The following is a 27,042-nucleotide window of genomic DNA, read 5'->3' as shown; positions in this document are numbered from 1 at the left end:
ATGTTCCCTGACATTAAAAAAACACTACCACTGGTGATGAGGTGCAGAAACTGACATCAACTTCAAAAGATAATATGAAACTGTTCTTCCAACGATCTGTAAGGGGCGAGATCAATAGTTCAATAGAGGACAAAAACTGAATTCTTTTAATTTTGTAAAAGGCTGACAATAACAAAAACAACAACAACAACAACAACGACAACGACAACGACAATAATAATAACAACAACAACAACAACAACAACAACAACAACACCAACAACAACAACAACAACAACAACAACAACAACAACAACAAGAGTAAGTCTAATACACAAGTACTTGAACAAAATGTGAAGATGACCTCATAAACTATATTTATGGATATATGCTGTTCAGTAACAATACAAACAAGAAGCGTTTTCAGGAATGGTTGTGGATTTTGATGTCGTCCCAACATGTATTTTAGTGCCATGTATTTACTATTACAGCGAAATTCTTCCATTTCTCAAATTGACTTAGTAAGTAAGCAAGAGTAAGCAAAACTGACAGTTTCCAGTCGAAAGCTCTCAGCTATCCAACAAACATGTTGTACGTATATTGAATTTCAGTACTCAAAAGCGTATTTGTAATTGTATTTAGGGGTACAAAAGAGATTCCATTAAAAGTAAAATCCGTTTTATCGGATGAGAACAACAAATGCTGAGCCCACCAACCAACCAACCAACCAACCAATCAACCATCTACCCACCCACTAAACCACCCACCCGAATTAACAAAGAATTGTTTTTTTTCCTATATTGATCTCACCCTACGGTGCGCGGTGCGGGAATTAATAGAAAGTTATCGAATACCGCCCCCTTGCGGTCGGAAGATACTTGGTTTTTTTTGCATGGTATAAAGTTGGCGTCAGATTCAGATTCAGATTCAGATAGTGTCATATATTGAGTATCAGATAGCGTCAGATCCGAAGACACCCGACGGACTCAATCAAACCTGAAATAATACCGTTGAGACGACAGGGGAAGATTCCGCTTCACAAACTTTTGATGGAAGTTGCAATGTTCAAATGTACATAAAATATAAGTATGGCAACATACTACGTACATAAACTTAATTTTACTGACACCTTTACCGACGCCTTGTACATTATTGGCAAAATGTATCAACCAATGAACGTATAGTGGCTGAACTTGGGGCTATCAATGTCTCACAGTGACAAGTATTTCAACACTATTTCACATATTTTTCACAAATAAACATTGTAAAAGTAGAGACATTCCAACTTCCATCAAAAGTTTGTGAAGTGAAATCTTGCCCTGTCGTTGCAACTGTATTATTTCAGGTTTGATTGAGTCCGTCGGGTGTCTTCGGATCAGAGGCTATCTGACACTCAATATGACGCTCAATATGACGCTATCTCAATCTGAATCTGAATCTGACGCCAACTTTATACTCATGAAATTATAGTTTGCCATGCTTTCTCTTGGAGTAGGTGATATTATCAGTTTCCGTTGGTCTGGGATCATGTGAGATGTAAGCAGAAAATCCAAGGAGATGTCGAACTAGCGCTTGAGGTTTAGAGACCGGATTTTGGACCGAATAGCGAAGGCCTTCAAAGAGGTAAGACGCTTTTAAATAAATTTAACACACTTTCTTTTCGCCGTCAATTTAAACTGTAACATTTCGATCTCATTTGTGCGTGTATTGCGAATGGCTTTGCCGTGTTCAGAGTTGGTGTTTGGATGATCGTCACAGAATACATCACTTTTATATCAAATAATATGTCGTACAAATATCGTGAAATGCGTACGTATAGTCTGTGTAACTGTAATATTAAAGTACATGACATGCTCTCAAAATAATACATTATCACTGTACTGATTAATACGGCCGGGCGTCATTTTTGTCAGTAAACATGGTGCCACACTCATCACAGAATATTATGCTGAAAATACTCTCATGTGTTAATTTTATATGCGTTAGCAGTCCAGACGTGATAACCTCTTTTGTTGTTGACTATTCACACCTCCTCATCAGCACTGACCAGCTGTTTACATACAGGCGTGTAGTCCTGCTTGCATGACGATGCACACGTTTCGCTCGCGTTTCGTAGACAGATTGAAACGTCACATTTGTTTCTAAGTTATCATGTCAAATTAACTATATTTTACTGTCCACAATACATCTGAGTTTCCTCACAGTTTACCATGATTCCCCATGATAGTTATGATTTTCATAGTAGTCATGCACTGATGTAGATGAGGGGTGGTAAATGGCAAAAACAACGGTCTACCGTGACTGTCTAATGTTTTGCCAACTACTTTTTTTTGAGAATTTGTTAAAACATTTCTTTGTGTCCACTAGTATATTTCCATCGGTAGCAGATTCACAGATGTTGTTTATCATTGTTATGTCACGGTCATGTTTATAGATGTAAGGGTTTTCGGTGGCTGAGTGGTTAAACCACTTGATTCTTACCACTCTGGTCGGGGTTTGAACCCATTCAGGGTTTGATTAAATTTACCAAGCCCTAACTAAGTAAAAAGAGAGTCATTCAGTTTGACTCTACCAAACAGTGCAGATTTTCCATGAGTACTCAGGTTTCCTCCTAGGATCCTGCACTAACACTGAACCCATGAGTGATAACACTGACAGGACTTCGTCAAGTGTATATAAACTTAAACTTAAAGATCTATCTAGTATAAATAAAGATTATTATTATTAAATTATTGACTACTTTTCATAGTTGACTGGCTACTTTTAACATTGGCTTTATTCCAGAGTAGCTGTAGATTATTTTATAATAGTGACATGATGACATTCCTCCCAGCCCAGTGAGTTTATAAAATCAATAAAATAGCAGTACAGAGAAGTTTAATAGAAAGAACAAGAAAAAAAAGAGCACAAATGTACATTCAGTGAGAAAAAGAAAACAGTTGTTTACAAGTAAACTCCTATACATAGTTTATTTCCGTCATGAAAAATATGGCCTTAAATAGGCCTTTCCAAAATTTGCCATGGTGGCTCTCTACTTCCTGTCTGTGTATCTTGGGGAGGGGTGGGGGGTGGGGGTATACATGGTATAGGTTACTCAGTTACTCATAGAGCACTGCTGATTTCCTCAATATCTGAACAATATGAAAAACATCCCTGATTTACATTTCTATAGAATACAAGGGACAAAGCTCTTAAAGAAACAGAACTATAAGGTGGTGATGATACCCCCAATTTGAGCAAGGGTGCTGTATTCACAATTTCTTGTTTTCGGTCTGGAATGGCCTATTGACTTTAACTGTATTCCTAACCTGGTTTGTCACTAGTAGTACTTCAAAGCAGAACTAGTTGCAACTGGAATATTTTTTTTCAAGTAACCAAGTATATATATATATATATATTCTCTAAAATTGAGTCAGTTACTTATGAAAAGACATTGTATCTGTTACATAATTGGTAATCAATATTATCCATAGCTGGTGTAGTAACAAGTTTGATTTTGATTTATCATGTATGTAGCTACAAAAATATGCTCACCAATAGCTGAATTAATATTGTTCACAGTGTATGATATTACAAGGTAGTTATTGTATCTAACAAACAATCTATTTGTCTCTATATGCATAGTGGCAAGACATAATGTCTCTGTGATAATGTCTCTATATACAAGACCCCTAATTATATCTATATGTGATAATGTCTCTATATACAAGACCCCTAATTATATCTATATGTGATAATGTCTCTATGTACAAGACCCCTAATTATATCTATATGTGATAATGTCTCTATATACAAGACTCCTAATTATATCTATATGTGATAATGTCTCTATATACAAGACACCTAATTATATGTATATGTGATAATGTCTCTATATACAAGACCCCTAATTATATCTATATGTGATAATGTCTCTATATACAAGACCCCTAATTATATCTATATGTGATAATGTCTCTATATACAAGACCCCTAATTATATCTATATGTGATAATGTCTCTATATACAAGACCCCTAATTATATCTATATGTGATAATGTCTGTATATACAAGACACCTAATTATATCTATATGTGATAATGTCTCTATATACAAAACCCCTAATTATATCTATATGTGATAATGTCTCTATATACAAGACCCCTAATTATATCTATATGTGATAATGTCTCTATATACAAGACCCCTAATTATATCTATATGTGATAATGTCTTTATATACAAGACCCCTAATTATATCTATATGTGATAATGTCTCTATATACAAGACCCCTAATTATATCTATATGTGATAATGTCTCTATATGCAAGACCCCTAATTATATCTATATGTGATAATGTCTCTATATACAAGACCCCTAATTATATCTATATGTGATAATGTCTCTATATACAAGACTCCTGATCAAATTGTGCCATGAAGGATTGTTGATATCTTAAAAGACGTATTATATGGCTCCGTAGTATATTTAATTAATTATCTTTGAAAATAATATTGACATGTATACAGTATGTATGAAGCATAAAAGCACACCCGGTGGGAAAGTCGCCCAACAGACGATCTCGCGCCATTGCTGTACTATGTGGCACTTTATTCTGGCGGAGTGTCTCTTGAAAACGGGAATAACGAACAATGAGCCAATCAAGTGAGACCTTTCAAATGTAGCTAATATTATAGCCAATAAAATTAGTTGTACGATGATATGTGTATAATAAATCCTCTACACTGTAACAAGTAAATAGTAAAGTTGAAATCTTTGTCCGATGAATTCGTATTTGCATATGTACGGATGCGTAGTCTTTCTGAACAGTAATTCTTAGATCAGTTAGTATTTAAACTACGTTTCTGAGTTAATTATTCGGTAGGTTATTGACGAGCTCCCTTTGTAAAAACGCTGTACAAATTGGATGTCGGTGTTCGCCCGGCCACGTTCAACGGAACTAGTGAAGCTCAATCATAACAATGGTGGCTGTCAAAATCGAAGACGCAATTTGACCGTGTTGCTATTTCAGTGAGTTTATTCAGCAAGAAAACAACGTATTCTATGTTTTTGTACTTCCTACATGATGTGATGATCGTTTTTTTTACCGGTACAACTTACAGCCTACAATGAAACTGCTAACTTACTTAGTAACACTGACCATGGATGTATTAGTGATACATCACTAATACATCCATGCACTGTCACGATTCCGTGTTCCGTGTTCCGTGTTCATGTTTTGGTATTCAGTTTGAAAAATTAAAATCCTGAACTTTATTTTGCGAACGGTTTTGTCATTTCTTAGTAATTATAGGGCCGACTGTATCACGTTTAACGTTTATGTCAACCCGGAAGTACATAGGCACGAAAATAGACGAAGTGACTTGTACATGTAATTAGTAACAAAATTTTGCTGTAACTGCTGGTAACCTTCAAATTTATTTATTTTTATGTTGTAAATACATTCTAATATGCACTAAGGACAACACTATAAAGACTTGCTCTATGGGAAGGTAATTTTTTGTCTTTTAAAAATGCAATAGTTAGATCAATGTGTACCAGAAATGTTATGTAGTATTTAAGCTAGAAATAAGACCACATAACATCTTATTACTCCCCCCCCCCTAATTAAGACAAACTACTCACAGAAAGCAACAAAAAAAAGAGAAGAAGCTCCAAAACATAAAAAAGAGAATAAAATTACAGTAAGGAGTTGATGATGCACAAACAACTACAACGAAATAGACAGTTCATATATATATATATATATATATATATATATATATATATATATATATATATATATATATATATATATATATATATATATATATATATATATATATATATATATATATATATATATATATATATATATATATATATATATATATGTATGCATATGTATGCATATGTATGCATATGTATGTATATGTATGTATATGTTTGTATATGTATATATATGTATATACCCAATCATGTCTGTCAAGTAGTGTAGCAATACTAACGTACCCTATAGGCCAACATATAGAATTGTATAGGCTAACCTATATTGTCTGTATGTCAGTTAACTTAAAGAGTGTCGTTTCACTCATTTTCAACAAGCATTCAAATTAAACATCAAGTCCACACTGTATGGTTGTAATATTGCAGTGTTCATTTTAATTTAAATTCTTTGCAAAACAGTTACAAGAACAATAGTAATAACAATAATAAAAATTATAACAATGTTGTTTTCTATATACAGCTTTTCTGTTAAAAAATCGAAGGTAATGTTAACTCTCACATATTATCATTATTAGTATGATTTACTTGTCACCAAATGGTCTGATTTAGTTGTCATCAAATGGTCTGATGTAGTTGTCACCAAATGGTCTGATGTAGTAGTCACAAAATAGTATGATTTAGTTGTCACCAAATGGTCTGACGTAGTTGTCATCAAATGGTCTGATATAGTTGTCATCAAATGGTCTGATAGTTGTCATCAAATGGTCTGATTTAGTGGTCACCAGATGGTCTGATATAGTTGTCATCAAATGGTCTGATATAGTTGTCATCAAATGGTCTGATATAGTTGTCATCAAATGGTCTGATTTAGTTGTCATCAAATGGTCTGATTTAGTTGTCATCAAATGGTCTGATATAGTTGTCATCAAATGGTCTGATATAGTTGTCATCAAATGGTCTGATTTAGTTGTCACCAAATGGTCTGATGTAGTTGTCACCAAATGGTCTGATATAGTTGTCACCAAATGGTCTGATTTAGTTGTCACCAAATGGTCTGATTTAGTTGTCATCAAATGGTCTGATATAGTTGTCATCAAATGGTCTGATATAGTTGTCATCAAATGGTCTGATTTAGTTGTCATCAAATGGTCTGATATAGTTGTCATCAAATGGTCTGATATAGTTGTCATCAAATGGTCTGATATAGTTGTCATCAAATGGTCTGATTTAGTTGTAACCAAATGGTCTGATATATAGTTGTCATCAAATGGTCTGATATAGTTGTCATCAAATGGTCTGATTTAGTTGTCACCAAATGGTCTGATTTAGTTGTCACCAAATGGTCTGATATAGTTGTCATCAAATGGTCTGATATAGTTGTCATCAAATGGTCTGATTTAGTTGTCATCAAATGGTCTGATATAGTTGTCATCAAATGGTCTGATTTAGTTGTCACCAAATGGTCTGATTTAGTTGTCACCAAATGGTCTGATATAGTTGTCATCAAATGGTCTGATATAGTTGTCATCAAATGGTCTGATTTAGTTGTCACCAAATGGTCTGATATATAGTTGTCATCAAATGGTCTGATATAGTTGTCATCAAATGGTCTGATTTAGTTGTCATCAAATGGTCTGATATAGTTGTCATCAAATGGTCTGATTTAGTTGTCACCAAATGGTCTGATTTAGTTGTCACCAAATGGTCTGATATAGTTGTCATCAAATGGTCTGGTATAGTTGTCATCAAATGGTCTGATATAGTTGTCATCAAATGGTCTGATTTAGTTGTCACCAAATGGTCAGATTTAGTTGTCATCAAATGGTCTGATATAGTTGTCATCAAATGGTCTGATATAGTTGTCATCAAATGGTCTGATTTAGTTGTCATCAAATGGTCTGATGTAGTTGTCACCAAATGGTCTGATATAGTTGTCATCAAATGGTCTGATTTAGTTGTCACCAAATGGTCTGATGTAGTTGTCACCAAATAATGATAATTTGTGAGAGTTAACATTACCTTTGAACTTTAACATCAGACTATTTGATGACAAATAACTACATCAAACCTCAACTACAACAGACTATTTGATGACAATAACTACATCAAACCTCAACTACAACAGACTATTTAATGACAAATAACTACATCAAACCTCAACTACATCAGACTATTTGATGACAAATAACTACATCAAACCTCAACTACAACAAACTATTTAATGACAATACCGTAACTACATCAAACCTCAACTACAACAGACTATTTGATGACAATAACTACATCAAACCTCAACTACAACAGACTATTTGATGACAATAACTACTTCAAACCTCAACTACAACAGACTATTTGATGACAAATAACTACATCAAACCTCAACTACATCAGACTATTTGATGACAAATAACTACATCAAACCTCAACTACAACAGACTATTTGATGACAAATAACTACATCAAACCCCAACTACATCAGACTATTTGATGACAAATAACTACATCAAACCTCAACTACATCAGACTATTTGATGACAAATAACTACATCAAACCTCAACTACATCAGACTATTTGATGACAAATAACTACATCAAACCTCATGCAACTACAACAGACTATTTGATGACAATAACTACATCAAACCTCAACTACAACAGACTATTTGATGACAATAACTACATCAAACCTCAACTACATCAGACTATTTGATGACAAATAACTACATCAAACCTCAACTACATCAGACTATTTGATGACAATAACTACATCAAACCTCAACTACATCAGACTATTTGATGACAAATAACTACATCAAACCTCAACTACATCAGACTATTTGATGACAAATAACTACATCAAACCTCATGCAACTACAACAGACTATTTGATGACAATAACTACATCAAACCTCAACTACAACAGACTATTTGATGACAATAACTACATCAAACCTCAACTACAACAGACTATTTGATGACAATAACTACATCAAACCTCATGCAACTACAACAGACTATTTGATGACAAATAACTACATCAAACCTCAACTACAACAGACTATTTGATGACAAATAACTACATCAAACCTCAACTACAACAGACTATTTGATGACAATAACTACATCAAACCTCATGCAACTACAACAGACTATTTGATGACAATAACTACATCAAACCTCAACTACAACAGACTATTTGATGACAAATAACTACATCAAACTTCAACTACAACAGACTATTTGATGACAAATAACTACATCAAACCTCAACTACAACAGACTATTTGATGACAATAACTACATCAAACCTCAACTACAACAGACTATTTGATGACAAATAACTACATCAAACCTCAACTTCAACAGACTATTTGATGACAAATAACTACATCAAACCTCAACTACAACAGACTATTTGATGACAATAACTACATCAAACCTCAACTACAACAGACTATTTGATGACAAATAACTACATCAAACCTCAACTACAACAGACTATTTGATGACAATAACTACATCAAACCTCAACTACATCAGACTATTTGATGACAAAAACTACATCAAACCTCAACTACATCAGACTATTTGATGACAAATAACTACATCAAACCTCAACTACAACAGACTATTTAATGACAAATAACTACATCAAACCTCAACTACAACAGACTATTTGATGACAATAACTACATCAAACCTCAACTACATCAGACTATTTGATGACAAATAACTACATCAAACCTCAACTACAACAGACTATTTGATGACAAATAACTACATCAAACCTCAACTACAACAGACTATTTGATGACAATAACTACATCAAACCTGAACTATAACAGACTATTTGATGACAATAACTACATCAAACCTCAACTACAACAGACTAATATTTGATGACAAATAACTACATCAAACCTCAACTACAACAGACTATTTAATGACAATAACTACATCAAACCTCAACTACAACAGACTATTTGATGACAAATAACTACATCAATCTTCAACTACAATAGACTATTTGATGACAAATAACTACATCAAACCTCAACTACAACAGACTATTTGATGACAATAACTACATCAAACCTCAACTACAACAGACTATTTGATGACAATAACTACATCAAACCTCAACTACAACAGACTATTTGATGACAAATAACTACATCAAACCTCAACTACAACAGACCGTTTAACAAATTACAACTACATCAGAATTTTTGATGACAACTACATCAGAGACCATTTGATGCATTCCCGCAAACCAGAGCTGTTATTTTTTAACTTTCGCACCTGTACTGTTTGCTTTCGGTATTTAGCAATTGTGTAATGCACATTTTCATCGCCTTTTCATCAGTGCACTTTGTTTCATCTTTTATATACACTACGGAAGAAATTAATAAAGAAGAAGAAAAAATTAATTAGCAAAGGAAAGCATGTGATGTAAATTGAATGAAAGTAGTATAACCAAGCTCAGCAGAATAGATGACTTGTAAATATGAGTAACCTTGACAAGAACAGTAGTGTTTGATGGGGAATTTCTGTTTCTTAACCTTTCACTTATGAGGCAATAGTAATTTAAAATAACAGTTCATCACAATGGGCTATGTACGAAGTGTTTGTAATGGGGCAATTTTTTTCCAATTTTCAAAAGTTAATCTGCTTTGTTCTAGACCATTCAAAGTAATCAGGTTGCTTGTATTGATGAGTTTTTGTCCCGTTTTAAATTTAACATTTTGAGAAACAAAACAAAAACCGAGGCCCATGGAAATTCACAAATTCATGTACAAATATGTATGGCTTAGTATATTAATTTTATTGCTAAAGATTTACTCACTAGATACAAATTATTGAAAATACTTACAGACTGCAGAATCTACATCTGGCAACTTCACTTTTGGAACCTTATTAAAAGCATTGCTTGCTTTGCCTGTAAGAGAGCTCTTGGCAAGCATCTCTTTTGGATGAAGCATTCTTAGTAAACAATTCGTGAAATCCGAAACCTTCCCCTTTCTCGATGTCAGGCTTCTGTACTGTGATGGTGTAACTAAAGCACCAGGCCACAATGTTACCTATAAGCATAGAAGTTATAAAATTTAACACATTTTGAATGATTTACAATTATTACATTCAAAGTCAAATAACATTCCATCACTTTTTCATCAGTTTTCCAGGGGTATTCAATTTTGGTCATCTTCCATGAGTGTTTACCAATGGAACACATTTATCCCATGTCAACACACACACACACACACACACACACAGTTTATTCATATTTTTCATCTATCTAATCCTTCCTATTTGGAAGACATAATGATACATTAGTGAATTTCACCTTGTACCATACGATGCACACATTATTCATGTTGTAAGAGACTGAACTCTCCCTTTCCCATCTCAGGGGACACCCAACATTTTTAAACAACAATGGACACTCAATTTTCTAGGGTTTTCCAGGACTGTATGAACCCTAGCTACACAACTCTTTCTTATAACATTCAATATGAAGCTACAGAAATGTGAAAATGTAGGGCCTTTTCATGTAAAAAACAAAAACAAAACATGCATAGTCACTAAAAATTTAGGTGTGAACCCCAGTAAAATGAGTGAGGAAATGTTTACTCATGTGCCACCCTAGGTAGCAAAACATTGATGAGGATAAATAAATGAAAGTGATAATTTCTACACGTCAGCACTTACCATTTCCTCAGGCTCTTCATTTCTAGTGCCTAAATCTAATGGCGTCCGTATTTTTGTATCTTTCTCTTTTGAGCCTTCGATTACCTCTAATAAGTTGGGAATGTCTGAAAATATTAACAGCCAAATGGTTTACCTATCCTGAGTAAATAATGATCTACAACAGTCAAGGTTACACTATACAAATGGTTTACCTATCCTGAGTAAATAATGATCTACAACAGTCAAGGTTACAGTATACAAATGTTTTACCTATCCTGAGTAAATAATGATCTACAACAGTCAAGGTTACACTATACAAATGTTTTACCTATCCTGAGTACATAATGATCTACAACAGTCAAGGTTACACTATACAAATGTTTTACCTATCCTGAGTACATAATGATCTACAACAGTCAAGGTTACACTATACAAATGTTTTACCTATCCTGAGTACATAATGATCTACAACAGTCAAGGTTACACTATACAAATGGTTTACCTATCCTGAGTAAATAATGATCTACAACAGTCAAGGTTACACTATACAAATGTTTTACCTATCCTGAGTACATAATGATCTACAACAGTCAAGGTTACACTATACAAATGTTTTACCTATCCTGAGTAAATAATGATCTACAACAGTCAAGGTTACACTATACAAATGTTTTACCTATCCTGAGTAAATAATGATCTACAACAGTCAAGGTTACACTATACAAATGTTTTACCTATCCTGAGTAAATAATGATCTACAACAGTCAAGGTTACACTATACAAATGTTTTACCTATCCTGAGTAAATAATGATCTACAACAGTCAAGGTTACACTATACAAATGGTTTACCTATCCTGAGTAAATAATGATCTACAACAGTCAAGGTTACACTATACAAATGTTTTACCTATCCTGAGTAAATAATGATCTACAACAGTCAAGGTTACACTATACAAATGGTTTACCTATCCTGAGTAAATAATGATCTACAACAGTCAAGGTTACACTATACAAATGTTTTACCTATCCTGAGTAAATAATGATCTAGAACAGTCATGGTTACACTATACAAATGGTTTACCTATCCAGAGTAAATAATGATCTACAACAGTCAAGGTTACACTATACAAATGTTTTACCTATCCTGAGTAAATAATGATCTACAACAGTCAAGGTTACACTATACAAATGGTTTACCTATCCTGAGTAAATAATGATCTACAACAGTCAAGGTTACACTATACAAATGTTTTACCTATCCTGAGTAAATAATGATCTACAACAGTCAAGGTTACACTATACAAATGTTTTACCTATCCTGAGTAAATAATGATCTACAACAGTCAAGGTTACACTATACAAATGTTTTACCTATCCTGAGTAAATAATGATCTACAACAGTCAAGGGTACACTATACAAATGGTTTACCTATCCTGAGTAAATAATGATGTACAACAGTCAAGGTTACACTATACAAATGTTTTACCTATCCTGAGTAAATAATGATCTACAACAGTCAAGGTTACACTATACAAATGTTTTACCTATCCTGTGTAAATAATGATCTACAACAGTCAAGGTTACACTATATAAATGGTTTACCTATCCTGAGTACATAATGATCTACAACAGTCAAGGTTACACTATACAAATGTTTTACCTATCCTGAGTAAATAATGATCTACAACAGTCAAGGTTACACTATACAAATGGTTTACCTATCCTGAGTAAATAATGATCTACAACAGTCAAGGTTACACTATGCAAATGTTTTACCTATCCTGAGTAAATAATGATCTACAACAGTCAAGGTTACACTATACAAATGTTTTACCTATCCTGAGTAAATAATGATCTACAACAGTCAAGATTACACTATACAAATGGTTTACCTATCCTGAGTAAATAATGATCTACAACAGTCAAGGTTACACTATACAAATGGTTTACCTATCCTGAGTAAATAATGATCTACAACAGTCAAGGTTACACTATACAAATGGTTTACCTATCCTGAGTACATAATGATCTACAACAGTCAAGGTTACACTATACAAATGTTTTACCTATCCTGAGTAAATAATGATGTACAACAGTCAAGGTTACACTATACTAATGTTTTACCTATCCTGAGTAAATAATGATCTACAACAGTCAAGGTTACACTATACAAATGTTTTACCTATCCTGTGTAAATAATGATCTACAACAGTCAAGGTTACACTATACAAATGGTTTACCTATCCTGAGTACATAATGATCTGCAACAGTCAAGGTTACACTATACAAATGTTTTACCTATCCTGAGTAAATAATGATCTACAACAGTCAAGGTTACACTATACAAATGGTTTACCTATCCTGAGTAAATAATGATCTACAACAGTCAAGGTTACACTATACAAATGTTTTACCTATCCTGAGTAAATAATGATCTACAACAGTCAAGGTTACACTATACAAATGTTTTACCTATCCTGAGTAAATAATGATCTACAACAGTCAAGGTTACACTATACAAATGTTTTACCTATCCTGGGTAAATAATGATCTACAACAGTCAAGGTTACACTATACAAATGTTTTACCTATCCTGGGTAAATAATGATCTACAACAGTCAAGGTTACACTATACAAATGTTTTACCTATCCTGAGTAAATAATGATCTACAACAGTCAAGGTTACACTATACAAATGTTTTACCTATCCTGAGTAAATAATGATCTACAACAGTCAAGGTTACACTATACAAATGTTTTACCTATCCTGAGTAAATAATGATGTACAACAGTCAAGGTTACACTATACAAATGTTTTACCTATCCTGGGTAAATAATGATCTACAACAGTCAAGGTTACACTATACAAATGTTTTACCTATCCTGTGTAAATAATGATCTACAACAGTCAAGGTTACACTATACAAATGGTTTACCTATCCTGAGTACATAATGATCTACAACAGTCAAGGTTACACTATACAAATGTTTTACCTATCCTGAGTAAATAATGATCTACAACAGTCAAGGTTACACTATACAAATGGTTTACCTATCCTGAGTAAATAATGATCTACAACAGTCAAGGTTACACTATGCAAATGTTTTACCTATCCTGAGTAAATAATGATCTACAACAGTCAAGGTTACACTATACAAATGTTTTACCTATCCTGAGTAAATAATGATCTACAACAGTCAAGGTTACACTATACAAATGGTTTACCTATCCTGAGTAAATAATGATCTACAACAGTCAAGGTTACACTATACAAATGGTTTACCTATCCTGAGTAAATAATGATCTACAACAGTCAAGGTTACACTATACAAATGGTTTACCTATCCTGAGTACATAATGATCTACAACAGTCAAGGTTACACTATACAAATGTTTTACCTATCCTGAGTAAATAATGATGTACAACAGTCAAGGTTACACTATACTAATGTTTTACCTATCCTGAGTAAATAATGATCTACAACAGTCAAGGTTACACTATACAAATGTTTTACCTATCCTGTGTAAATAATGATCTACAACAGTCAAGGTTACACTATACAAATGGTTTACCTATCCTGAGTACATAATGATCTGCAACAGTCAAGGTTACACTATACAAATGTTTTACCTATCCTGAGTAAATAATGATCTACAACAGTCAAGGTTACACTATACAAATGGTTTACCTATCCTGAGTAAATAATGATCTACAACAGTCAAGGTTACACTATACAAATGTTTTACCTATCCTGAGTAAATAATGATCTACAACAGTCAAGGTTACACTATACAAATGTTTTACCTATCCTGAGTAAATAATGATCTACAACAGTCAAGGTTACACTATACAAATGTTTTACCTATCCTGGGTAAATAATGATCTACAACAGTCAAGGTTACACTATACAAATGTTTTACCTATCCTGGGTAAATAATGATCTACAACAGTCAAGGTTACACTATACAAATGTTTTACCTATCCTGAGTAAATAATGATCTACAACAGTCAAGGTTACACTATACAAATGTTTTACCTATCCTGGGTAAATAATGATCTACAACAGTCAAGGTTACACTATACAAATGGTTTACCTATCCTGAGTAAATAATGATCTACAACAGTCAAGGTTACACTATACAAATGTTTTACCTATCCTGAGTAAATAATGATCTACAACAGTCAAGGTTACACTATACAAATGTTTTACCTATCCTGAGTAAATAATGATCTACAACAGTCAAGGTTACACTATACAAATGTTTTACCTATCCTGAGTAAATAATGATCTACAACAGTCAAGGTTACAGTATACAAATGTTTTACCTATCCTGAGTAAATGATGATCTACAACAGTCAAGGTTACAGTATACAAATGTTTTACCTATCCTGAGTAAATAATGATCTACAACAGTCAAGGTTACACTATACAAATGTTTTACCTATCCTGAGTAAATAATGATCTACAACAGTCAAGGTTACACTATACAAAATGTTTTACCTATCCTGGGTAAATAATGATCTACAACAGTCAAGGTTACACTATACAAATGTTTTACCTATCCTGAGTACATAATGATCTACAACAGTCAAGGTTACACTATACAAATGTTTTACCTATCCTGAGTAAATAATGATCTACAACAGTCAAGGTTACACTATACAAATGTTTTACCTATCCTGAGTAAATAATGATCTACAACAGTCAAGGTTACACTATACAAATGTTTTACCTATCCTGAGTAAATAATGATCTACAACAGTCAAGGTTACACTAAACAAATGGTTTACCTATCCTGAGTAAATAATGATCTACAACAGTCAAGGTTACACTATACAAATGGTTTACCTATCCTGAGTAAATAATGATCTACAACAGTCAAGGTTACACTATACAAATGGTTTACCTATCCTGAGTAAATAATGATCTACAACAGTCAAGGTTACACTATACAAATGGTTTACCTATCCTGAGTACATAATGATCTACAACAGTCAAGGTTACACTATACAAATGTTTTACCTATCCTGAGTAAATAATGATGTACAACAGTCAAGGTTACACTATACTAATGTTTTACCTATCCTGAGTAAATAATGATCTACAACAGTCAAGGTTACACTATACAAATGTTTTACCTATCCTGAGTACATAATGATCTACAACAGTCAAGGTTACACTATACAAATGGTTTACCTATCCTGAGTAAATAATGATCTACAACAGTCAAGGTTACACTATACAAATGGTTTACCTATCCTGAGTAAATAATGATCTACAACAGTCAAGGTTACACTATACAAATGTTTTACCTATCCTGAGTAAATAATGATCTACAACAGTCAAGGTTACACTATACAAATGTTTTACCTATCCTGAGTAAATAATGATCTACAACAGTCAAGGTTACACTATACAAATGTTTTACCTATCCTGGGTAAATAATGATCTACAACAGTCAAGGTTACACTATACAAATGTTTTACCTATCCTGGGTAAATAATGATCTACAACAGTCAAGGTTACACTATACAAATGTTTTACCTATCCTGAGTAAATAATGATCTACAACAGTCAAGGTTACACTATACAAATGTTTTACCTATCCTGGGTAAATAATGATCTACAACAGTCAAGGTTACACTATACAAATGGTTTACCTATCCTGAGTAAATAATGATCTACAACAGTCAAGGTTACACTATACAAATGTTTTACCTATCCTGAGTAAATAATGATCTACAACAGTCAAGGTTACACTATACAAATGTTTTACCTATCCTGAGTAAATAATGATCTACAACAGTCAAGGTTACACTATACAAATGTTTTACCTATCCTGAGTAAATAATGATCTACAACAGTCAAGGTTACAGTATACAAATGTTTTACCTATCCTGAGTAAATAATGATCTACAACAGTCAAGGTTACAGTATACAAATGTTTTACCTATCCTGAGTAAATAATGATCTACAACAGTCAAGGTTACACTATACAAATGTTTTACCTATCCTGAGTAAATAATGATCTACAACAGTCAAGGTTACACTATACAAAATGTTTTACCTATCCTGGGTAAATAATGATCTACAACAGTCAAGGTTACACTATACAAATGTTTTACCTATCCTGAGTACATAATGATCTACAACAGTCAAGGTTACACTATACAAATGTTTTACCTATCCTGAGTAAATAATGATCTACAACAGTCTAGGTTACACTATACAAATGTTTTACCTATCCTGAGTAAATAATGATCTACAACAGTCAAGGTTACACTATACAAATGTTTTACCTATCCTGAGTAAATAATGATCTACAACAGTCAAGGTTACACTAAACAAATGGTTTACCTATCCTGAGTAAATAATGATCTACAACAGTCAAGGTTACACTATACAAATGGTTTACCTATCCTGAGTAAATAATGATCTACAACAGTCAAGGTTACACTATACAAATGGTTTACCTATCCTGAGTAAATAATGATCTACAACAGTCAAGGTTACACTATACAAATGTTTTACCTATCCTGAGTAAATAATGATCTACAACAGTCAAGGTTACACTATACAAATGTTTTACCTATCCTGAGTAAATAATGATCTACAACAGTCAAGGGTACACTATACAAATGGTTTACCTATCCTGAGTAAATAATGATGTACAACAGTCAAGGTTACACTATACAAATGTTTTACCTATCCTGAGTAAATAATGATCTACAACAGTCAAGGTTACACTATACAAATGTTTTACCTATCCTGTGTAAATAATGATCTACAACAGTCAAGGTTACACTATACAAATGGTTTACCTATCCTGAGTACATAATGATCTACAACAGTCAAGGTTACACTATACAAATGTTTTACCTATCCTGAGTAAATAATGATCTACAACAGTCAAGGTTACACTATACAAATGGTTTACCTATCCTGAGTAAATAATGATCTACAACAGTCAAGGTTACACTATGCAAATGTTTTACCTATCCTGAGTAAATAATGATCTACAACAGTCAAGGTTACACTATACAAATGTTTTACCTATCCTGAGTAAATAATGATCTACAACAGTCAAGGTTACACTATACAAATGTTTTACCTATCCTGGGTAAATAATGATCTACAACAGTCAAGGTTACACTATACAAATGTTTTACCTATCCTGGGAAAATAATGATCTACAACAGTCAAGGTTACACTATACAAATGTTTTACCTATCCTGAGTAAATAATGATCTACAACAGTCAAAGTTAACACTATACAAATGTTTTACCTATCCTGTGTAAATAATGATCTACAACAGTCAAGGTTACACTATACAAATGTTTTACCTATCCTGAGTAAATAATGATGTACAACAGTCAAGGTTACACTGTACAAATGTTTTACCTATCCTGGGTAAATAATGATCTACAACAGTCAAGGTTACACTATACAAATGTTTTACCTATCCTGAGTAAATAATGATCTACAACAGTCAAGGTTACACTATACAAATGTTTTACCTATCCTGAGTAAATAATGATCTACAACATTCAAGGTTACACTATACAAATGTTTTACCTATCCTGGGTAAATAATGATCTACAACAGTCAAGGTTACACTATACAAATGGTTTACCTATCCTGGGTAAATAATGATCTACAACAGTCAAGGTTACACTATACAAATGTTTTACCTATCCTGAGTAAATAATGATCTACAACAGTCAAGGTTACACTATACAAATGGTTTACCTATCCTGGGTAAATAATGATCTACAACAGTCAAGGTTACACTATACAAATGGTTTACCTATCCTGAGTAAATAATGATCTACAACAGTCAAGGTTACACTATGCAAATGTTTTACCTATCCTGAGTAAATAATGATCTACAACAGTCAAGGTTACACTATACAAATGTTTTACCTATCCTGAGTAAATAATGATCTACAACAGTCAAGGTTACACTATACAAATGGTTTACCTATCCTGAGTAAATAATGATCTACAACAGTCAAGGTTACACTATACAAATGGTTTACCTATCCTGAGTAAATAATGATCTACAACAGTCAAGGTTACACTATACAAATGGTTTACCTATCCTGAGTACATAATGATCTACAACAGTCAAGGTTACACTATACAAATGTTTTACCTATCCTGAGTAAATAATGATGTACAACAGTCAAGGTTACACTATACTAATGTTTTACCTATCCTGAGTAAATAATGATCTACAACAGTCAAGGTTACACTATACAAATGTTTTACCTATCCTGTGTAAATAATGATCTACAACAGTCAAGGTTACACTATACAAATGGTTTACCTATCCTGAGTACATAATGATCTGCAACAGTCAAGGTTACACTATACAAATGTTTTACCTATCCTGAGTAAATAATGATCTACAACAGTCAAGGTTACACTATACAAATGGTTTACCTATCCTGAGTAAATAATGATCTACAACAGTCAAGGTTACACTATACAAATGTTTTACCTATCCTGAGTAAATAATGATCTACAACAGTCAAGGTTACACTATACAAATGTTTTACCTATCCTGAGTAAATAATGATCTACAACAGTCAAGGTTACACTATACAAATGTTTTACCTATCCTGGGTAAATAATGATCTACAACAGTCAAGGTTACACTATACAAATGTTTTACCTATCCTGGGTAAATAATGATCTACAACAGTCAAGGTTACACTATACAAATGTTTTACCTATCCTGAGTAAATAATGATCTACAACAGTCAAGGTTACACTATACAAATGTTTTACCTATCCTGGGTAAATAATGATCTACAACAGTCAAGGTTACACTATACAAATGGTTTACCTATCCTGAGTAAATAATGATCTACAACAGTCAAGGTTACACTATACAAATGTTTTACCTATCCTGAGTAAATAATGATCTACAACAGTCAAGGTTACACTATACAAATGTTTTACCTATCCTGAGTAAATAATGATCTACAACAGTCAAGGTTACACTATACAAATGTTTTACCTATCCTGAGTAAATAATGATCTACAACAGTCAAGGTTACAGTATACAAATGTTTTACCTATCCTGAGTAAATGATGATCTACAACAGTCAAGGTTACAGTATACAAATGTTTTACCTATCCTGAGTAAATAATGATCTACAACAGTCAAGGTTACACTATACAAATGTTTTACCTATCCTGAGTAAATAATGATCTACAACAGTCAAGGTTACACTATACAAAATGTTTTACCTATCCTGGGTAAATAATGATCTACAACAGTCAAGGTTACACTATACAAATGTTTTACCTATCCTGAGTACATAATGATCTACAACAGTCAAGGTTACACTATACAAATGTTTTACCTATCCTGAGTAAATAATGATCTACAACAGTCAAGGTTACACTATACAAATGTTTTACCTATCCTGAGTAAATAATGATCTACAACAGTCAAGGTTACACTATACAAATGTTTTACCTATCCTGAGTAAATAATGATCTACAACAGTCAAGGTTACACTAAACAAATGGTTTACCTATCCTGAGTAAATAATGATCTACAACAGTCAAGGTTACACTATACAAATGGTTTACCTATCCTGAGTAAATAATGATCTACAACAGTCAAGGTTACACTATACAAATGGTTTACCTATCCTGAGTAAATAATGATCTACAACAGTCAAGGTTACACTATACAAATGGTTTACCTATCCTGAGTACATAATGATCTACAACAGTCAAGGTTACACTATACAAATGTTTTACCTATCCTGAGTAAATAATGATGTACAACAGTCAAGGTTACACTATACTAATGTTTTACCTATCCTGAGTAAATAATGATCTACAACAGTCAAGGTTACACTATACAAATGTTTTACCTATCCTGAGTACATAATGATCTACAACAGTCAAGGTTACACTATACAAATGGTTTACCTATCCTGAGTAAATAATGATCTACAACAGTCAAGGTTACACTATACAAATGGTTTACCTATCCTGAGTAAATAATGATCTACAACAGTCAAGGTTACACTATACAAATGTTTTACCTATCCTGAGTAAATAATGATCTACAACAGTCAAGGTTACACTATACAAATGTTTTACCTATCCTGAGTAAATAATGATCTACAACAGTCAAGGTTACACTATACAAATGTTTTACCTATCCTGGGTAAATAATGATCTACAACAGTCAAGGTTACACTATACAAATGTTTTACCTATCCTGGGTAAATAATGATCTACAACAGTCAAGGTTACACTATACAAATGTTTTACCTATCCTGAGTAAATAATGATCTACAACAGTCAAGGTTACACTATACAAATGTTTTACCTATCCTGGGTAAATAATGATCTACAACAGTCAAGGTTACACTATACAAATGGTTTACCTATCCTGAGTAAATAATGATCTACAACAGTCAAGGTTACACTATACAAATGTTTTACCTATCCTGAGTAAATAATGATCTACAACAGTCAAGGTTACACTATACAAATGTTTTACCTATCCTGAGTAAATAATGATCTACAACAGTCAAGGTTACACTATACAAATGTTTTACCTATCCTGAGTAAATAATGATCTACAACAGTCAAGGTTACAGTATACAAATGTTTTACCTATCCTGAGTAAATAATGATCTACAACAGTCAAGGTTACAGTATACAAATGTTTTACCTATCCTGAGTAAATAATGATCTACAACAGTCAAGGTTACACTATACAAATGTTTTACCTATCCTGAGTAAATAATGATCTACAACAGTCAAGGTTACACTATACAAAATGTTTTACCTATCCTGGGTAAATAATGATCTACAACAGTCAAGGTTACACTATACAAATGTTTTACCTATCCTGAGTACATAATGATCTACAACAGTCAAGGTTACACTATACAAATGTTTTACCTATCCTGAGTAAATAATGATCTACAACAGTCTAGGTTACACTATACAAATGTTTTACCTATCCTGAGTAAATAATGATCTACAACAGTCAAGGTTACACTATACAAATGTTTTACCTATCCTGAGTAAATAATGATCTACAACAGTCAAGGTTACACTAAACAAATGGTTTACCTATCCTGAGTAAATAATGATCTACAACAGTCAAGGTTACACTATACAAATGGTTTACCTATCCTGAGTAAATAATGATCTACAACAGTCAAGGTTACACTATACAAATGGTTTACCTATCCTGAGTAAATAATGATCTACAACAGTCAAGGTTACACTATACAAATGTTTTACCTATCCTGAGTAAATAATGATCTACAACAGTCAAGGTTACACTATACAAATGTTTTACCTATCCTGAGTAAATAATGATCTACAACAGTCAAGGGTACACTATACAAATGGTTTACCTATCCTGAGTAAATAATGATGTACAACAGTCAAGGTTACACTATACAAATGTTTTACCTATCCTGAGTAAATAATGATCTACAACAGTCAAGGTTACACTATACAAATGTTTTACCTATCCTGTGTAAATAATGATCTACAACAGTCAAGGTTACACTATACAAATGGTTTACCTATCCTGAGTACATAATGATCTACAACAGTCAAGGTTACACTATACAAATGTTTTACCTATCCTGAGTAAATAATGATCTACAACAGTCAAGGTTACACTATACAAATGGTTTACCTATCCTGAGTAAATAATGATCTACAACAGTCAAGGTTACACTATGCAAATGTTTTACCTATCCTGAGTAAATAATGATCTACAACAGTCAAGGTTACACTATACAAATGTTTTACCTATCCTGAGTAAATAATGATCTACAACAGTCAAGGTTACACTATACAAATGTTTTACCTATCCTGGGTAAATAATGATCTACAACAGTCAAGGTTACACTATACAAATGTTTTACCTATCCTGGGAAAATAATGATCTACAACAGTCAAGGTTACACTATACAAATGGTTTACCTATCCTGAGTAAATAATGATCTACAACAGTCAAGGTTACACTATACAAATGGTTTACCTATCCTGAGTAAATAATGATCTACAACAGTCAAGGTTACACTATACAAATGGTTTACCTATCCTGAGTACATAATGATCTACAACAGTCAAGGTTACACTATACAAATGTTTTACCTATCCTGAGTAAATAATGATGTACAACAGTCAAGGTTACACTATACTAATGTTTTACCTATCCTGAGTAAATAATGATCTACAACAGTCAAGGTTACACTATACAAATGTTTTACCTATCCTGAGTACATAATGATCTACAACAGTCAAGGTTACACTATACAAATGGTTTACCTATCCTGAGTAAATAATGATCTACAACAGTCAAGGTTACACTATACAAATGGTTTACCTATCCTGAGTAAATAATGATCTACAACAGTCAAGGTTACACTATACAAATGTTTTACCTATCCTGAGTAAATAATGATCTACAACAGTCAAGGTTACACTATACAAATGTTTTACCTATCCTGAGTAAATAATGATCTACAACAGTCAAGGTTACACTATACAAATGTTTTACCTATCCTGGGTAAATAATGATCTACAACAGTCAAGGTTACACTATACAAATGTTTTACCTATCCTGGGTAAATAATGATCTACAACAGTCAAGGTTACACTATACAAATGTTTTACCTATCCTGAGTAAATAATGATCTACAACAGTCAAGGTTACACTATACAAATGTTTTACCTATCCTGGGTAAATAATGATCTACAACAGTCAAGGTTACACTATACAAATGGTTTACCTATCCTGAGTAAATAATGATCTACAACAGTCAAGGTTACACTATACAAATGTTTTACCTATCCTGAGTAAATAATGATCTACAACAGTCAAGGTTACACTATACAAATGTTTTACCTATCCTGAGTAAATAATGATCTACAACAGTCAAGGTTACACTATACAAATGTTTTACCTATCCTGAGTAAATAATGATCTACAACAGTCAAGGTTACAGTATACAAATGTTTTACCTATCCTGAGTAAATAATGATCTACAACAGTCAAGGTTACAGTATACAAATGTTTTACCTATCCTGAGTAAATAATGATCTACAACAGTCAAGGTTACACTATACAAATGTTTTACCTATCCTGAGTAAATAATGATCTACAACAGTCAAGGTTACACTATACAAAATGTTTTACCTATCCTGGGTAAATAATGATCTACAACAGTCAAGGTTACACTATACAAATGTTTTACCTATCCTGAGTACATAATGATCTACAACAGTCAAGGTTACACTATACAAATGTTTTACCTATCCTGAGTAAATAATGATCTACAACAGTCTAGGTTACACTATACAAATGTTTTACCTATCCTGAGTAAATAATGATCTACAACAGTCAAGGTTACACTATACAAATGTTTTACCTATCCTGAGTAAATAATGATCTACAACAGTCAAGGTTACACTAAACAAATGGTTTACCTATCCTGAGTAAATAATGATCTACAACAGTCAAGGTTACACTATACAAATGGTTTACCTATCCTGAGTAAATAATGATCTACAACAGTCAAGGTTACACTATACAAATGGTTTACCTATCCTGAGTAAATAATGATCTACAACAGTCAAGGTTACACTATACAAATGTTTTACCTATCCTGAGTAAATAATGATCTACAACAGTCAAGGTTACACTATACAAATGTTTTACCTATCCTGAGTAAATAATGATCTACAACAGTCAAGGGTACACTATACAAATGGTTTACCTATCCTGAGTAAATAATGATGTACAACAGTCAAGGTTACACTATACAAATGTTTTACCTATCCTGAGTAAATAATGATCTACAACAGTCAAGGTTACACTATACAAATGTTTTACCTATCCTGTGTAAATAATGATCTACAACAGTCAAGGTTACACTATACAAATGGTTTACCTATCCTGAGTACATAATGATCTACAACAGTCAAGGTTACACTATACAAATGTTTTACCTATCCTGAGTAAATAATGATCTACAACAGTCAAGGTTACACTATACAAATGGTTTACCTATCCTGAGTAAATAATGATCTACAACAGTCAAGGTTACACTATGCAAATGTTTTACCTATCCTGAGTAAATAATGATCTACAACAGTCAAGGTTACACTATACAAATGTTTTACCTATCCTGAGTAAATAATGATCTACAACAGTCAAGGTTACACTATACAAATGTTTTACCTATCCTGGGTAAATAATGATCTACAACAGTCAAGGTTACACTATACAAATGTTTTACCTATCCTGGGAAAATAATGATCTACAACAGTCAAGGTTACACTATACAAATGTTTTACCTATCCTGAGTAAATAATGATCTACAACAGTCAAAGTTAACACTATACAAATGTTTTACCTATCCTGTGTAAATAATGATCTACAACAGTCAAGGTTACACTATACAAATGTTTTACCTATCCTGAGTAAATAATGATGTACAACAGTCAAGGTTACACTATACAAATGTTTTACCTATCCTGGGTAAATAATGATCTACAACAGTCAAGGTTACACTATACAAATGTTTTACCTATCCTGAGTAAATAATGATCTACAACAGTCAAGGTTACACTATACAAATGTTTTACCTATCCTGAGTAAATAATGATCTACAACATTCAAGGTTACACTATACAAATGTTTTACCTATCCTGGGTAAATAATGATCTACAACAGTCAAGGTTACACTATACAAATGGTTTACCTATCCTGGGTAAATAATGATCTACAACAGTCAAGGTTACACTATACAAATGTTTTACCTATCCTGAGTAAATAATGATCTACAACAGTCAAGGTTACACTATACAAATGGTTTACCTATCCTGGGTAAATAATGATCTACAACAGTCAAGGTTACAGTATACAAATGTTTTACCTATCCTGAGTAAATGATGATCTACAACAGTCAAGGTTACAGTATACAAATGTTTTACCTATCCTGAGTAAATAATGATCTACAACAGTCAAGGTTACACTATACAAATGTTTTACCTATCCTGAGTAAATAATGATCTACAACAGTCAAGGTTACACTATACAAATGTTTTACCTATCCTGAGTAAATAATGATCTACAACAGTCAAAGTTAACACTATACAAATGGTTTACCTATCCTGAGTAAATAATGATCTACAACAGTCAAGGTTACACTATACAAATGTTTTACCTATCCTGAGTAAATAATGATCTGCAACAGTCAAGGTTACACTATACAAATGTTTTACCTATCCTGAGTAAAGAATGATCTACAACAGTCAAGGTTACACTATACAAATGGTTTACCTATCCTGAGTAAATAATGATCTACAACAGTCAAGATTACACTATACAAATGTTTTACCTATCCTGAGTAAATAATGATCTACAACAGTCAAGATTACACTATACAAATGTTTTACCTATCCTGAGTAAATAATGATCTACAACAGTCAAGGTTACAGTATACAAATGTTTTACCTATCCTGAGTAAATAATGATCTACAACAGTCAAGGTTACACTATACAAATGTTTTACCTATCCTGAGTAAATAATGATCTACAACAGTCAAGGTTACACTATACAAAAGTTTTACCTATCCTGAGTAAATAAT

General features: G+C 32.7%; 1 long non-coding RNA gene across 1 annotated transcript in view; it reads left to right on the top strand.

Moving 5' to 3' along the window:
* Positions 1-1,462: 1,462 nt before the first annotated feature.
* LOC144453264 (uncharacterized) overlaps positions 1,463-27,042 on the top strand; it is a 103,321-nt gene continuing 77,741 nt past the window's right edge. The window contains exon 1 of the long non-coding RNA XR_013482394.1: positions 1,463-1,602. This is a non-coding gene — a long non-coding RNA (uncharacterized LOC144453264). The remainder of the gene's footprint in view (positions 1,603-27,042) is intronic.

The sequence above is a fragment of the Glandiceps talaboti genome, assembly GCF_964340395.1.
Source record: "Glandiceps talaboti chromosome 22 unlocalized genomic scaffold, keGlaTala1.1 keGlaTala1_22_unloc_1, whole genome shotgun sequence".
In the NCBI taxonomy this organism is placed as follows: Eukaryota; Metazoa; Hemichordata; class Enteropneusta; family Spengelidae; genus Glandiceps; species Glandiceps talaboti.
The sequence above is the reverse complement of the archived record's forward strand: the minus strand, read 5'-3'. Positions and strand labels throughout refer to the sequence as shown.